The sequence below is a fragment of the Bufo bufo genome, chromosome 2 (assembly GCF_905171765.1).
Source record: "Bufo bufo chromosome 2, aBufBuf1.1, whole genome shotgun sequence".
Classification (NCBI taxonomy): domain Eukaryota; kingdom Metazoa; phylum Chordata; class Amphibia; order Anura; family Bufonidae; genus Bufo; species Bufo bufo.
Window position 1 is genome coordinate 60,829,070 of NC_053390.1, and position 15,192 is coordinate 60,844,261.

The window sequence follows — 15,192 nt, forward strand, 5'->3', positions numbered from 1 at the left end:
CTGAAGTCATCTAGACACAACAGCACAACTGTCCATGGGCCGTGTCTGGTATTGCAGCTCAGAGCCATTCACTTTAATAAAGAAAGAGCTGCAATACCAGCCATGGACAGATGTAGCACTGTTTCTGAAAGAAAGCACTTGAAGACACAAGAGATCTACTCCACACTTAATACTTATAAGATAAAATTTGATCTATTCATTACTTATGTTGCTAAAACATCCTATAAACCTAATAAAACCTATTTCTATTAGCATTACGATATCTGCGATAAGCCCAAGTAAAGTCATTTCCCTGTCTTTGCCGTAAACACCACTGTAATTGGCAATAATTGAAGCTATCAGCTCCTTGTTTATTTGATTGAATTTCTGACTGATCCTCAGACATTATATTAATTTTCCTGCTAAAGCACCAGGCAAGTCGAACATCTGGTTATCGCAGGGTGAGTTTCCGTAGCAACAAGAGCCACCTAAAGAGCAGCGAGAGCATAAACTGCTGCAATTGTCTTGCATTTTTAGTCACTGGGAGAAAAATGGCCGAGATTTTAATTACTGTAAAAATAGACACAAAAAAAAAATTGTAGAGCACTGCCACCTTGTGTCCAAAAAAAGATCTGCAGAAATTCTATCAGTGATCTTACTTAAGTTATCATACATAGAAACAGTATAGGACTCGGCTTCCTTGGGCTTACTAGAGATAATACATTTGAAGGTTCATACAGGACATATAATCGATACATAGCCTGCACCAGTCACAGATGTCTTGGTATAGCCTACACCATTAACAGATGCCCCCATTATTGCCTGCACCAGTCACAGATGCCCCCATTATTGCCTGCACCAGTCACAGGTGCCTCCGTTATAGCCTGCATTAGTCACAGATGCCTCTATTATAGCCTATACCAGTCACAGATGACCTGTTATAGCCTGCATTAGTCACAGTTGCCTCTATTATAGCCTATACCAGTCACAGATGCCACATTATAGCCTGCACCAGTCACAAATGCCCCATTATACCCTGCACCAGTCACAGATGACCTGTTATAGCCTATACCAGTCACAGATGCCCCCGTTATAACCTGCACTAGTCCCAAATGCCCCATTGTAGCCTGCACCAGTCAAGATGACCCTATTATAGCCTGCACTATTCACAGATGCCCCCGTTTTAGCCTGCACCATTCAAAGATGCCCCATTATAGCCTGCACCATTCACAGATGCCCTGTTATAGCCTGCACCATTGACAGAAGCCCGCTATAGCCTGCACCAGTCACAGATTCTCTAGTTATAGCCTGCACCAGCCACAGATTCTCTAGTTATAGCCTGCACCATTGACACATGCCCCAATTATAGCCTGCACCAGCCACAGATTCTCTAGTTATAGCCTGCACCAGCCACAGATTCTCTAGTTATAGCCTGCACCAGTCACAGATGCCCCTGTTATAGTCTGTACCACTTACAGATGCCTCGTTATAGCCTGTACAAGTCTCAGATGCCCCGTTATAGCTTGCACCAGTCACAGATGCCCCTGTTATAGCCTGTACCAGTCAAAGATGCCTATATTGTAGCCTGCACCAATCCCAAATGCCCCATTTTTATAGCCTGCACCAGTCACAGATGCCTCCGTTATAGCCTTCACCTGTCCCAAATGCCCCATTATAGCCTGCATCAGTCACAGATGCCCCACTTATAACCTGTACCAGTCACATATGCCCTGTTATAGCCTGCACCAGTTAAGATGACCCTATTATAGCCTACACCAGTCACAGATGTCTCCATTATATCCTCTACCAGTCAAAGATGCCCCTGTTATAGGCTGCACCAGTCAAAAATGCCACATTTTAGCCTACACCAGTCAATGATGCCCCATAATAGCCTGCACCAGTCACAGATGCCCTGTTATTGTGACGAGTAATGGGGAGGGGATAACGCCAAATGACACACAGAAGAAATAGACTAGAGTCTAGGCCTCAAAGCTAAGCGAGAGGGATGGTGACCTCCTAGGAATCCCTAGACCTCTCTCTGACTCCTGCCAGTATAAGTAGACCCTGAAGATCGAAATACTCATACACCGTAACCTAGACCCTGAAGACCCTGGAAGGCCTTAGGAATGGTGGCAGGGAAGGAGACTACTGGTTCCTCCCCAGATGAAGGAACCAGCGTCTCCCTGAGGCCTAGACAACAACACACACAAGCGAATAACAAAATGCAAGACAAAATGCACTTAGCTTAAAGCAGAATGGAGGAGCAGGAGATCCAAAGAAACAACACACCAGTTCAACCAACTCCAGAAGGAAATATCAACCGCAAGGTAAGCAGTGTGAGTCAGAACTAAATAGCCTCAGTAATGACCATCAGCTGCACCAAACAAGAGGTGTGGTCATTACCATACCAAACACAACACTCAAAGGAGAAAACAGAGAGACTGTCAGATACCCTCACGTGCCGCCAGTCTCTCTGATCTTCTCACCTCTGTCATGTGAGGGACCTTGACAGTTATAGCCTGTACCAGTCACAGATGCCCCCGTTATAGCCTGCACCAGTCCCAAATGCTCCATTATAGCCTGCACCAGTCACAGATGTCCCATTATAGCCTGAACCAGTCAAGATGACCCTGTTATAGCCTGCACCAGTCATAGAGGCCTCCGTTGTAGCCTGTATCAGTCACAGATCCCCCCGTTATAGCCTGCACCAGTCAAAGATGCCCCATTATAGCTCCCACCAGTCACAGAGGCCCCACTATAGCCTGCACCAGTAACAGACGCTCCTGTTATAGTCTGCACCAGTCACAGATGCACTGTTATAGCATGCACCAGTCTAAGATGCCTCTGTTGTAACCTACATCAGTCACAGATGCCCCTGTTATAGCCTGTACCAGTCACAGATGCCCTATTATAGCCTGCACCAGTCACAGATGCCCCATTATAGCCTACGTCAATCACAGATTCCCAAATACAGACTGCACAGTCACAGATGCCCCTATTATAGCCTGCTCTAGTCACAGATGCTCTGTTATGGCTTGTCCCAGTCCCAAGTGCTCCATTATAGCCTGCACCAGTCAAAGATGCCCCTGTCATAGTCTGTACCAGTCACAAATGTCTCCACTGTCACACATGCTCTTTTTATACATGCATGAGTCACAGATGCCCCTGTTATAGCCTGCACAAATCACACAGACCCCTGTTACAGCATACCCCAGTCACAGATTCCCTCTGTAAAATTGATAGCCAAAGATGCCCTATATAGCACTGTTATCCAATTGTATTTGCAGTGCACTGTGGAAAGGGTCAATATACACTCAGCTAATACTGAGAGACCTTGGGACTTTCCAGCCTGTGCACTAAGAAGCTGGTAATTTTCCACAGTTACCATGACTATGCAGAGATACGTTTTGGAGGGAAAACAACTGGCACAGAGGCCCGTAAACACCTCTCAGTTAAATATTTCCTATTGTACTTCTCTTACCCATGCCGGTCCACAGATACTTATATGGCACACCTCTTTCCGTTCCCCTACTGCAGCCACAAGTCAGTCTTGGAGTAATGTTATATATGTTGTGTCATCACTATCTCCATTTATCTGCTTTCTTTTAAGGTAGCCATTTTCTAAGGGTGGAAAGTTGTCAGTCATCCAAATCTCCTACCCGCTTATCTGCAGTCAACCAGTAGATCATGGTTAAAGGTATTCCCAGACCCTACAAAGTTTAAGTAAGCAGAGTCATTGCTGTAATACTTGGTCCCTCTACAGTGATGATGTCTCTGACTACTAGTGATAGATGAACCTCGGACGGGACGTTTCGTGGCTGTCCGTGGACAACAATTTTACTGCAGGCCAGTGGAGTACAGGCCCCAAACATTAGGCATTCACTGGACAAAAAAGAACAAGTGATTATGTGGCGGGAGGTATATTAGGCGGTCAGAGGATAACAATTTTACTGAAGGCCAGTGGAGTAAAGACCCCAAAATTATGCATTTACCTGACAGAAAAGAACAAGTGATTATGTGGCTGGAGGTATATTAGAAGATCAGTGGATAATTTTAGTGTAGGCCAGAGGAGTATAGGCCCCAAAAATTATGCATTCACCGGACAGAAAAGAACAAGTGATTATAGAAACATAGAATGTGTCGGCAGATAAGAACCATTTGGCCCATCTAGTCTGCCCAATATACTGAATACTATGGATAGCCCCTGGCCCTATCTTATATGAAGGATGGCCCTATGCCTATCCCATGCATGCTTAAACTCCTTCTCTGTATTTGCTGCTACCACTTCTGCAGGAAGGCTATTCCATGCATCCACTACTCTCTCAGTAAAGTAATACTTTCTGATATTACTTTTAAACCTTTGCCCCTCTAATTTAAAACTATGTCCTCTTGTAGCAGTTTTTATTCTTTTAAATATTCTCTCCTCTTTTACCTTGTTGATTCCCTTTATGTATTTAAAAGTTTCTATCATATCCCCTCTGTCTCGTCTTTCTTCCAAGCTATACATGTTAAGGTCCTTTAATATTTCCTGGTAAGTTTTATCCTGCAATCCATGTACCAGTTTAGTAGCTCTTCTCTGAACTCTCTCCAAAGTATCAATATCCTTCTGGAGATATGGTCTCCAGTACTGAGCACAATACTCCAAATGAGGCCTCACTAGTGCTCTGTAGAGCGGCATGAGCACCTCCCTCTTTCTACTGGTAATGCCTCTCCCTATACATCCAAGCATTCTGCTAGCATTTCCTGCTGCTCTATGACATTGTCTGCCTACCTTTAAGTCTTCTGAAATAATGACCCCTAAATCCCTTTCCTCAGATACTGAGGTTAGGACTGTATCACTGATTTTATAATTTATGTGGATGGAGGTATATTAGATGGTCAGTGGATAACAATTTTACTGTAGACCAGTGGAATACAGGCCCCAAACATTAGGCATTCACCTGACAGAAAAGAACAAGTGATTATGTGGCTGGAGGTACATTAGGGGTTCACTGAATAACAATTTTACTGTAGCCCAGTGACGTATAGGCCCCAAAAATTATGCATTCACCTGACAGAAAAGAACAAGTGATTATGTGGCTGGAGGTATATTAGGCGGTCAGTGGATAACAATTTTACTGTAGGCCTGTGGAGTACAGGTAATTAACTGTTGGATTGACAACTATTTGGCGTACTAAGGTGTATAACACTATTAACTGCCTGAATAAAGTACGTTTAAAAACATTTCATTAAAAACTGAATAAAAATTGGTTCTCCACCAAATTCAAAAATCAGGCTGGTGGTGCGAGTTTGAGTCTGGAATCTTATATATATATATATATATATATATATATATATATATATACCAGCTCTGCAAAACTCACACCCCCCACAAATATCTAAGTGAAAAGATATAGGGGCTGATAGAAGCCCAAACATAAAGTGGGGTGGTTGAAGTCCAAGCCACTATAACTTGGTCTGTCCATACTAATATTGTATTAGGACAGACCAAGTTATAATGGCTTGGATTTCAACCACCCCACTTTATGTGTGGGCTTCTATCAGCCCCTATATCTTTTCACTGAGATATTTGTGGGGGGAGTTTTGCAGAGCTGGTATATATATATATATATATATATATATATATATATACAGTACAGACCAAAAGTTTAGACACACCTTCTCATTCAAAGAGTTTTCTTTATTTTCATGACTATGAAGGCATCAAAACTATTAACGCATGTGGAAGTTTGAAACAACTGAAAATATGTCATATTCTAGGTTCTTCAAAGTAGCCACCTTTTGCTTTGATTATTGGCATTCTCTTGATGAGCTTCAAGAGGTAGTCCCCTGAAATGGTCTTCCAACAGTCTTGAAGGAGTTCCCAGAGATGCTTAGCACTTGTTGGCCCTTGTGCCTTCACTCTGCGGTCCAGCTCACCCCAAACCATCTCGATTGGGTTCAGGTCCGGTGACTGTGGAGGCCAGGTCATCTGGCGCAGCACCCCATCACTCTCCTTCACGGTCAAATAGCCCTTACTTTCAAAGTTTTCCCAATTTTTCGGCTGACTGACTGACCTTCATTTCTTAAAGTAATGATGGCCACTCGTTTTTCTTTACTTAGCTGCTTTTTTCTTGCCATAATACAAATTCTAACAGTCTATTCAGTAGGACTATCAGCTGTGTATCCACCTGACTTCGCCTCAACGCAACTGATGGTCCCAACCCCATTTATAAGCAAGAAATCCCACCTATTAAACCTGACAGGGCACACCTGTGAAGTAAAAACCTCTGTGAAGTGAAAACCTCAAGGGGACTACCTCTTGAAGCTCATCAAGAGAATGCCAAGAGTGTGCAAAGCAGTAATCAAAGCAAAAGGTGGCTACTTTGAAGAATCTAGAATATGACAGATTTTCAGTTGTTTCACACTTGTTTGTTATGTATATAATTCCACATGTGTTAATTCATAGTTTTGATGCCTTCAGTCTGAATCTACACTTTTCATAGTCATAAAAAAAAAAAAAAAAATCTTTGAATGAGAAGATGTGTCCAAACTTTTGGTCTGTACTGTATATATATATATATATATATATATATATACAGTCCTGATCAAAAGTTTAAGACCACTTGAAAAATGGCAGAAAATCATATTTAGCATGGCTGGATCTTAACAAGGTTCCAAGTAGGAGCTTCAACATACAACAAGAAGAAATGGGAGTGAGACAAAACAACGAATAAACTGAAACAGGCTGTTTTTCAGCTGATCAAAAGTTTAGGACCACATGCCTTTAAAAGGCCAAATCTGTGCAAAGATGTGGATTCATTGTCATTTTCTGTCAGGTAGTCACACGTTGTGATGACAAAGGCCAAAAAACTCTCCCTTTTTGAACGTGGTTGGGTTGTTGAACTGCATAAGCAGGGTCTCTGACAGCGCGCCATCGCTGCTGAGGTGGGACGCAGTAAGACAGTCATTTGGAATTTCTTAAATTCTTAAATGATCCTGAGGGTTATGGAACAAAAAAGTCAAGTGGAAGACCCAAAAAAATTTCATCAGCACTGAGCCGGAGGATCCAATTGGCTGTTCGTCAAGACACTGGACAATCCTCAACCCAAATTAAGGCCCTTACTGGTGCCGCCTGCAGCCCCATAACCATCAGACGGCATCTGAGACTGAAGGGCTTCAAAAACAAAAATGTCTTCAAATACCTTGTCTCCTTGAACGCCACAGAACTGCTCGTTTGGAGTTTGCAAGAGAGCACCAAACATGGGACATTCAAAGGTGGAAAAAAGTTTTATTCTCTGATGAGAAAAAATTTAACCTTTATGGTCCCGATGGTTTCCAACGTTACTGGCATGACAAGCAGATCCCACCTGAGATGTTTTCTACGCGCCACAGTGGAGGGGGTGCCATAATGGTCTGGGGTGCCTTTTCCTTCAGTGGAACAATGGAGCTTCAGGAAGTGCAGGGGCGTCAAACGGCCGCTGGCTATGTCCAGATGTTGCATAGAGCATTCCTCATGACTGAAGGCCCTCGTCTGTGTGGTAACGACTGGGTTTTTCAACAGGACAACACTACAGTACACAATGCCCGCATGACAAGCGACTTCTTCCAGGAGAATAACATCACTCTTTTGGCCCATCTTGCGTGTTCCCCTAATCTAAATCCAATTGAGAACCTTTAGGGATGGATGGCAAGGGAAGTTTACAAAAATGGACAACAGTTCCAGACAGTAGATGGCCTTCATGCGGCCTTCTTCACCACTTGTATTGTGTGTTTGACTGTATTGTGTGGTAACACTTTTTTTTTTCCTTCTCCAGGGGTTGCACAGGTGAGCAATTAGGGTGTGGCTGTCTAATTAGGGTGTGGCTGTCTAATTAGGAGACTATAAAAACTCAGCAGTGAGAGCAGCACAGCCTTTTTGAATCCAGAGGGGAAACAAACCAGGCTGGTGTAGTGAGCTGCATTTATATTTATATAAGGAGATATATAACGCTAGTTTGACCGCGACGCGTAGTTGATTAAGTGTGGTTGCGTAAGTGTGTGATTTAAGATTAAGTGACTTTAGATTCAGGGACTTCAGTGGAGGACTGCAATTAGCCAGTTTCTTAATACTACATTATATTGTATTTTTCGCTTTTGTGGTGTAATCCCCATTTAGTATGAGTTGCACAATTGACAACGCAGTCCAGTGCACATCTTGCATGATGTATGCAGTCCTGGAACAGCCGTTTAAGGGTGTATATCTTTGTTCAAGATGTGAGCAAATTACCCGTTTGGAATCGCTAATCGAGTCTCTAAATGGGCAAGTTGCAACACTGAGAGGCATTGACAATTTGCAAAAGAGTTTGCTTCTCACCGAGCAAGCACTCTTTGGGGTAGATGAGGGGGAGGGTGATAGAGAGGAGGCTGAGGAAAGTGAGGTAGCTAGCTGGGTAACAGTAGAGGGAAGAGTGCCAGGGAGGCTAGCCCTGATCTGCACGTTTGGCAGATGAGGGGGATGTCAGTCCAGGGACGGCACTGCCGCAGCCGGACACTTCCTCTGCCAGTCAGGGGAATGTCAGCTCCGGTAAGCAGGGGACCAGGAGAGCAGGGCAGGCCAGACAGGTGCTGGTAGTGGGAGACTCCATTATTAGGGGAACAGATAGGGAAATCTGTCACAAAGACGGTGATCGCCGAACAGTGTGCTGTCTTCCTGGCGCTAGAGTTCGACACATCGCGGATCGGGTTGACAGATTACTGGGAGGGGCTGGAGAAGATCCAGCGGTCATGGTCCATATCGGAACCAATGACAAAGTTAGGGGTAGGTGGAGAGTCCTTAAAAATGATTTCAGGGATTTAGGTCAAAAGCTTAGGGCAAGGACCTCAAAGGTAGTATTTTCCGAAATACTGCCTAACCACACAAGAAAGGCAGCGGGAGATTAGGGAAATTAACAAGTGGCTCAAGAACTGGTGTAGGAAGGAGGGGTTTGGGTTCCTGGAGAACTGGGCCGACTTCTCTATCGGCTACAGGCTCTATCGTAGGGACGGGCTGCACCTCAATGGGGAAGGGGCAGCTGTGTTGGGGAAGAAGATGGCTAGAAGGTTGGAGGAGTGTTTAAACTAGGGACTGGGGGGGAGGGTAATTACACTATAGAAGGGGAAGATAGTGCAGATAGAGACCGGGGGCAAGGTAGTGGGACTGGGGGAGGAATGGAAGGAGAGACTAGAACAGTTCAGAAGGAAAGGTGTAGGGTAAAAAATATACATAAACCTCTCAAATGTATGTATACTAATGCCAGAAGCCTGACTAATAAAACTGGTGAACTGGAATTAGTGATGTGTGAGGAGGACTATGACATAGTGGGAATAACTGAGACATGGCTGGATGATAGCTATGACTGGGCGGTTAATGTACAAGGTTACAGTCTCTTTAGAAAGGATCGTCAAAACCGGAGAGGGGGAGGGGTCTGCCTTTATGTAAAGTCCTGTCTAAAGCCCACACTCCGTGAAGATATAAGTGAGGGACATGAACATGTGGAGTCACTGTGGGTAGAGATACATGGAGCTAAAAACAACAATAAATTACTAATAGGAGTTTACTATAAACCGCCTAATATACCAGAGTCCACAGAAAATCTACAACTAAACAAGATAGACAAGGCGGCGAATCATAATGAGGTGGTTATTATGGGGGACTTCAACTACCCAGATATAGACTGGGAAACTGAAACTTGTATATCTCATAAAGGAAACTGATTCTTGGCAATAACCAAAGACAATTATCTCTCCCAACTGGTTCAGGACCCGACTAGAGGGACGGCCATACTGGACTTAGTATTAACCAATAGACCTGACAGAACAACAGACGTGCAGGTTGGGGGACACCTGGGAAATAGTGACCATAAAGTAATAACCTTCCAATTATCATTCAAAAGAGCGTTTCTACAGGGAGGAACAAAAATACCAAACTTCAAAAAAGCTAAATTTAGCCAACTAAGAGAGGCCATAGGCCTAACTAAATGGGATAAAGTCCTCACAAATAAAAATACAGCCACAAAATGGGATATCTTTAAAAGCATCCTAAAAGCTCATTGTGAGAGGTACATACCGTATGGGAATAAAAGGTTAAGGAACAAAAAGAAACCAATGTGGATAAACAGAACTGTAAAGAAAGCAATAAATGACAAAAAGAAAGCATATAAAACACTAAAACAGGAGGGTAGCACGGAAGCACTGAAAAACTATAAGAAAAAAATAGAACATGTAAAAGACAAATAAAAGCTGCCAAACTAGAGACCGAGAGATTAATTGCCAAAGAGAGTAAAACTAACCCTAAAATGTTCTTCAATTATATAAATGTTAAAAAGTATAAATCTGAAGGTGTCGGCCCTTTAAAGAGTAATGAGGGGGGAGTCGCAGAGAGCGACGAGGAGAAAGAAAAGCTGTTAAATATTTTTTTCTCCAATGTATTCACTGAGGAAAATAAACTGTCAGATGAAATGCTGAATGTTGAAATAAATTCCCCATTAAAAGTGTCCTGTCTGACCCAGGAAGAAGTACAACAGCGACTTAAAAAGATCAAAATAGACAAATCGCCAGGACCGGATGGCATACACCCCCGTATCCTAAGGGAATTAAGTAATGTCATAGCCAGACCCTTATTTCTGATATTTGCATACTCTATACTGACAGGCAATGTTCCACAGGATTGGCACATGGCAAATGTGGTGCCAATATTCAAAAAGGGTCCAAAAACAGAGCCTGGAAACTATAGGCCGGTAAGTTTAACATCTGTTGTGGGTAAACTGTTTGAAGGTTTTCTGAGAGATGCTATCTTAGAGCATCTTAACGGAAATAAGCAAATAACGCCATATCAGCATGGCTTCATGAGGGATCGGTCATGTCAAACTAATTTAATCAGTTTCTATGAGGAAGTAAGTTCTAGACTTGACAGCGGCGAATCAATGGATGTCGTGTATCTGGACTTCTCCAAAGCATTTGACACTGTACCACATAAAAGGTTAGTATATAAAATAAGAATGCTCGGACTGGGAGAAAACGTCTGTAAGTGAGTAAGTAACTGGCTCAATGATAGAAAACAGAGGGTGGTTATTAGTGGTACACACTCAGATTGGGTCACTGTCACTAGTGGAGTACCTCAGGGGTCAGTATTGGACCCTATTCTCTTCAATATATTTATTAATGATCTTGTAGAAGGCTTGCATAGTAAAATATAAATTTTCGCAGATGACACTAAACTGTGTAAAGTAATTAACACTGAAGAGGACAGTATACTGTTACAGAGGGATCTGGATAGATTGGAGGCTTGGGCAGATAAGTGGCAGATGAGGTTTAACACTGATAAATGTAAAGTTATGCACATGGGAAGGAATAATGCAAGTCACCCGTACATACTAAATGGTAAAACACTCGGTAACACTGACATGGAAAAGGATCTAGGAATTTTAATAAACAGCAAACTAAGCTGCAAAAAACAGTGTCAGGCAGCTGCTGCCAAGGCCAATAAGATAATGGGTTGCATCAAAAGGGGCATAGATGCCCGTGATGAGAACATATTCCTACTACTTTACAAATCATTAGTCAGACCACACATGGAGTACTGTGTACAGTTCTGGGCTCCAGTGAACAAGGCAGACATAGCAGAGCTGGAGAGGGTCCAGAGGAGGGCAACTAAAGTTATAACTGGAATGGGGCAACTACAGTACCCTGAAAGATTATCAAAATTAGGGTTATTCACGTTAGAAAAAAGACGTATAAATATATCAGGGGTCAGTACAGAGATCCCTCCCATCATCTATTTATCCCCAGGACTGTGACTATGACGAGGGGACATCCTCTGCGTCTGGAGGAAAGAAGGTTTGTACACAAACATAAAAGAGGATTCTTTACGGTAAGAGCAGTGAGACTATGGAACTCTCTGCCTGAGGAGGTGGTGATGGTGAGTACAATAAAGGAATTCAAGAGGGGCCTGGATGTATTTCTGGAGTGTAATAATATTACAGGCTATAGCTACTAGAGAGGGGTCGTTGATCCAGGGAGTTATTCTGATTGCCTGATTGGAGCCGGGAAGGAATTTTTTATTCCCCTAAAGTGAGGAAAATTGGCTTCTACCTCACAGGTTTTTTTTGCCTTCCTCTGGATCAACTTGCAGGATAACAGGCCGAACTGGATGGACAAATGTCTTTTTTCGGCCTTATGTACTATGTTACTATGTTACTTGGAGAAATGTTCCCACTCACCTCATGGAAACTCTTGCATCAAGCATGCCGAAACGAATTTTTGAAGTGATAAACCATAACGGCGGAGCTACTCATTACTGAGTTCATGTTTGGAGGTTGGATTTCTGTTTTGGGGGGGTTTAGTTTTTTTTTGGAGGTGTGGTCCTAAACTTTTGATCAGCTGAAAAACAGCCTGTTTCAGTTTATTTGTTGTTTTCATTAAATTGAATGCTCAAAAAATGTTTTGTCTCACTCCCATTTCTTCTTGTTGCATGTTGAAGCTCTACTTGGAAACTTGTTAAGATCCAGCCATGCTAAATATGATTTTTTGCCATTTTTCAAGTGGTCTTAAACTTTTGATCAGGACTGTATATGAGATTCCAGACTCAAACCCGCACCACCAGCCAGATTTTTGAATTTGGTGGAGAACCAATTTTTATTCAGTTTTCAATAAAATGTTTTTAAACGTACTTTATTCAGACAGTCAAATGTGGAGTACAGGCCCCAAAAATAATGCATTCACTGGACAGAAAAAAACAAGTGATTATGTGGCTGGAGGTATATTAGGCGGTCAGTGGATAACAATTTTACTGCAAGCCAGTGGAGTACAGGCCCCAAACATTAGGTATTAGAGATGGCCTTGCGGTTCGCCCGGCAGTCGTTTTGCGGCGAACTTTGCGTAATCGCGATTCGCTGAAAATGCGATCATATGGAGAAATTTGCGCCCGCCATATTATTTTACATTGTGAAGAACTTTGACCCATGACACATCCATCAGGTGGTACAGGACAGCCAATTGAGACATTTCAGCACATGGGCATACCCCCTACCTTATAAATAAACCTGATCTGGCTGCCATTTTACATTCAGTGTTTTGCCAGTGTAGGAAGAGGTTGGGACAGGCTGTTAGGGACACCTTCTCCTCCCTATCTGCTGCTCCGTCTCTCCCTCTGAACTCACCTCCTCTTCCTCTCTTGTGGGCACACACGTCATCATCAGATTCATCACCTTCACCACCACTGACATTAAAGATCTCGGAGTAGGCAGCAACAGCGGGGACCACCCTCCTTGGGATGATCTGGGTACTGTTGTCAGACTGCTGGGTGGCGACCATGGATACCTCCTCTTGCTGATCTGATGCCAAGAATGGCTGCGCATCGGTAAGGTCTTATAATGGATGGGAAAATAATTCCTTTGACTTGAGCAGAGGGGATATGGTGGTGGTGTCTTTGGGGGTGCACACAGCAGAGAGTGAAGAGGGTGCAGATAGAGAGGATGAGGGGGGCGCAGAAGCGGAAGGCTGAGTAAGCCACTCAACCAACTCTGGTGCGTCCTTTGACCTAATCGCACGTACCTTCTCCAACTTCCCACTTAGGATCCGACCTGGTGCACCTGCCCGACCCTTACCACCCTTGTGGAACAGCCTGCCTCTTCCTCTGCCTGTCATTTTGAAAATGACCCTGTGCCAAAGTCCCTAGAGAAGATCAGTATTTGTGGAAGCAGGTTTATCGCAGGCCTCAATCAGTATTTGGTGGAAACCAGTATATCCCACCCCTTAATCAGTATTTTGTGGAAGTAGGTATATAGAATCCCTTAATCAGTATTTTGTGGAAGCAGGTATATTTCACCCCTCAATCAGTATTTTGTGGAAACAGGTATATAGAACACCTGAATCAATATTTGGTGGAAGCAGGTATATCGCACCCCTCAATCGGTATTTTGTGAAAGCAGGTATATCAAACCCCTCAATCTGTATTTTGTGGAAGCAGGTATATCGCACCCCTCAATCAGTATTTTGTGGAAGCGGGTATATTGCACCCCTCAATCAGTATTTTGTGAAAGAAGGCATATATAGAACCCCTTAATCATTCATTTGTAGAAGCAGGTATATTGCACCTTTTAATCAGTATTTTGTGGAAGCCGGTACAGTATATTAAACCCCTTAATCAGTATTTTGTGGAAGCAGGTATATCGCACTACTCATTGAGTATTTTGTGGAAGCAGGTATATCGCACTCCTTAATCAGTATTTTGTGGAAGCTGGTATATTGCACCCCTCAATCAGTATTTTGTGGAAGCCGGTGTGTCGCAGGCCTCAATCAATATTGGTGGAAGCAGGTATATCGCACCCCTCAATCAGTATTTTGTGGAAGCCGTTGTATCGCAGGCCTCAATCAATATTTGGTGGAAGCAGGTATATTGCACCCCTCAATCAGTATTTTGTAGAAGCAGGTATATAGAACCCCTTAATCAGTATTTTGTAGAAACAGGTATATCGCACCCCTCATCCAGCAATTTGTGGAAACAGGTATATAGAACCCCTGAATTAATATTTGGTGGAAGCCGGATATATCGCACCCCTCAATCAGTATTTTGTGTAAGCAGGTATATCAAACCCCTTAATCATTATTTTGGGGGGGGGCAACAGGTATATCACACCCGTTGCAAATAGTTGTTCCAATAGCGCTTGTCCCTCTATATATCTGGTGTATCGCAGCAGAACCGCACACAACTGCTGCACAATGCAAATGCACTATATACTTTCTATGTTAGAAAGTATACTATAGGTATATCACACCCCTCAATCAGTTTTTTTAGGGGCAAAAGGTATATCACACCAGTTGCAATTAGTTGTTCTAATAGCATTTGTCCCTCTATCTAGCTGCGGTATCTCAGCAGAACCGCACACAACTGCTGCACAATACAAATGCACTATAATATACTTTCTATGTTAGAAACAAAGAATGTAAAATGGCTGCCAGATCGGGTTCTGTTATAGGGTGGGGGTGTGTCCATGTGCTGAAATATCTCAATTGGCTGTCCTGTCCCACCTGATGGATGTGTCATGGGTCAAAGTTCGGCACAATGCAAAAGAATATGGTGCATGCGAACATCACCATATGTTCGCATGTTCGGCGAATTGTGAACGAGCAAATTTCACTGCGAACGACTGCCGGGCGAACCACAAGGCCATCTGTACTGACTACCCCACATGATTACTAAGGCCAGCAACTGGC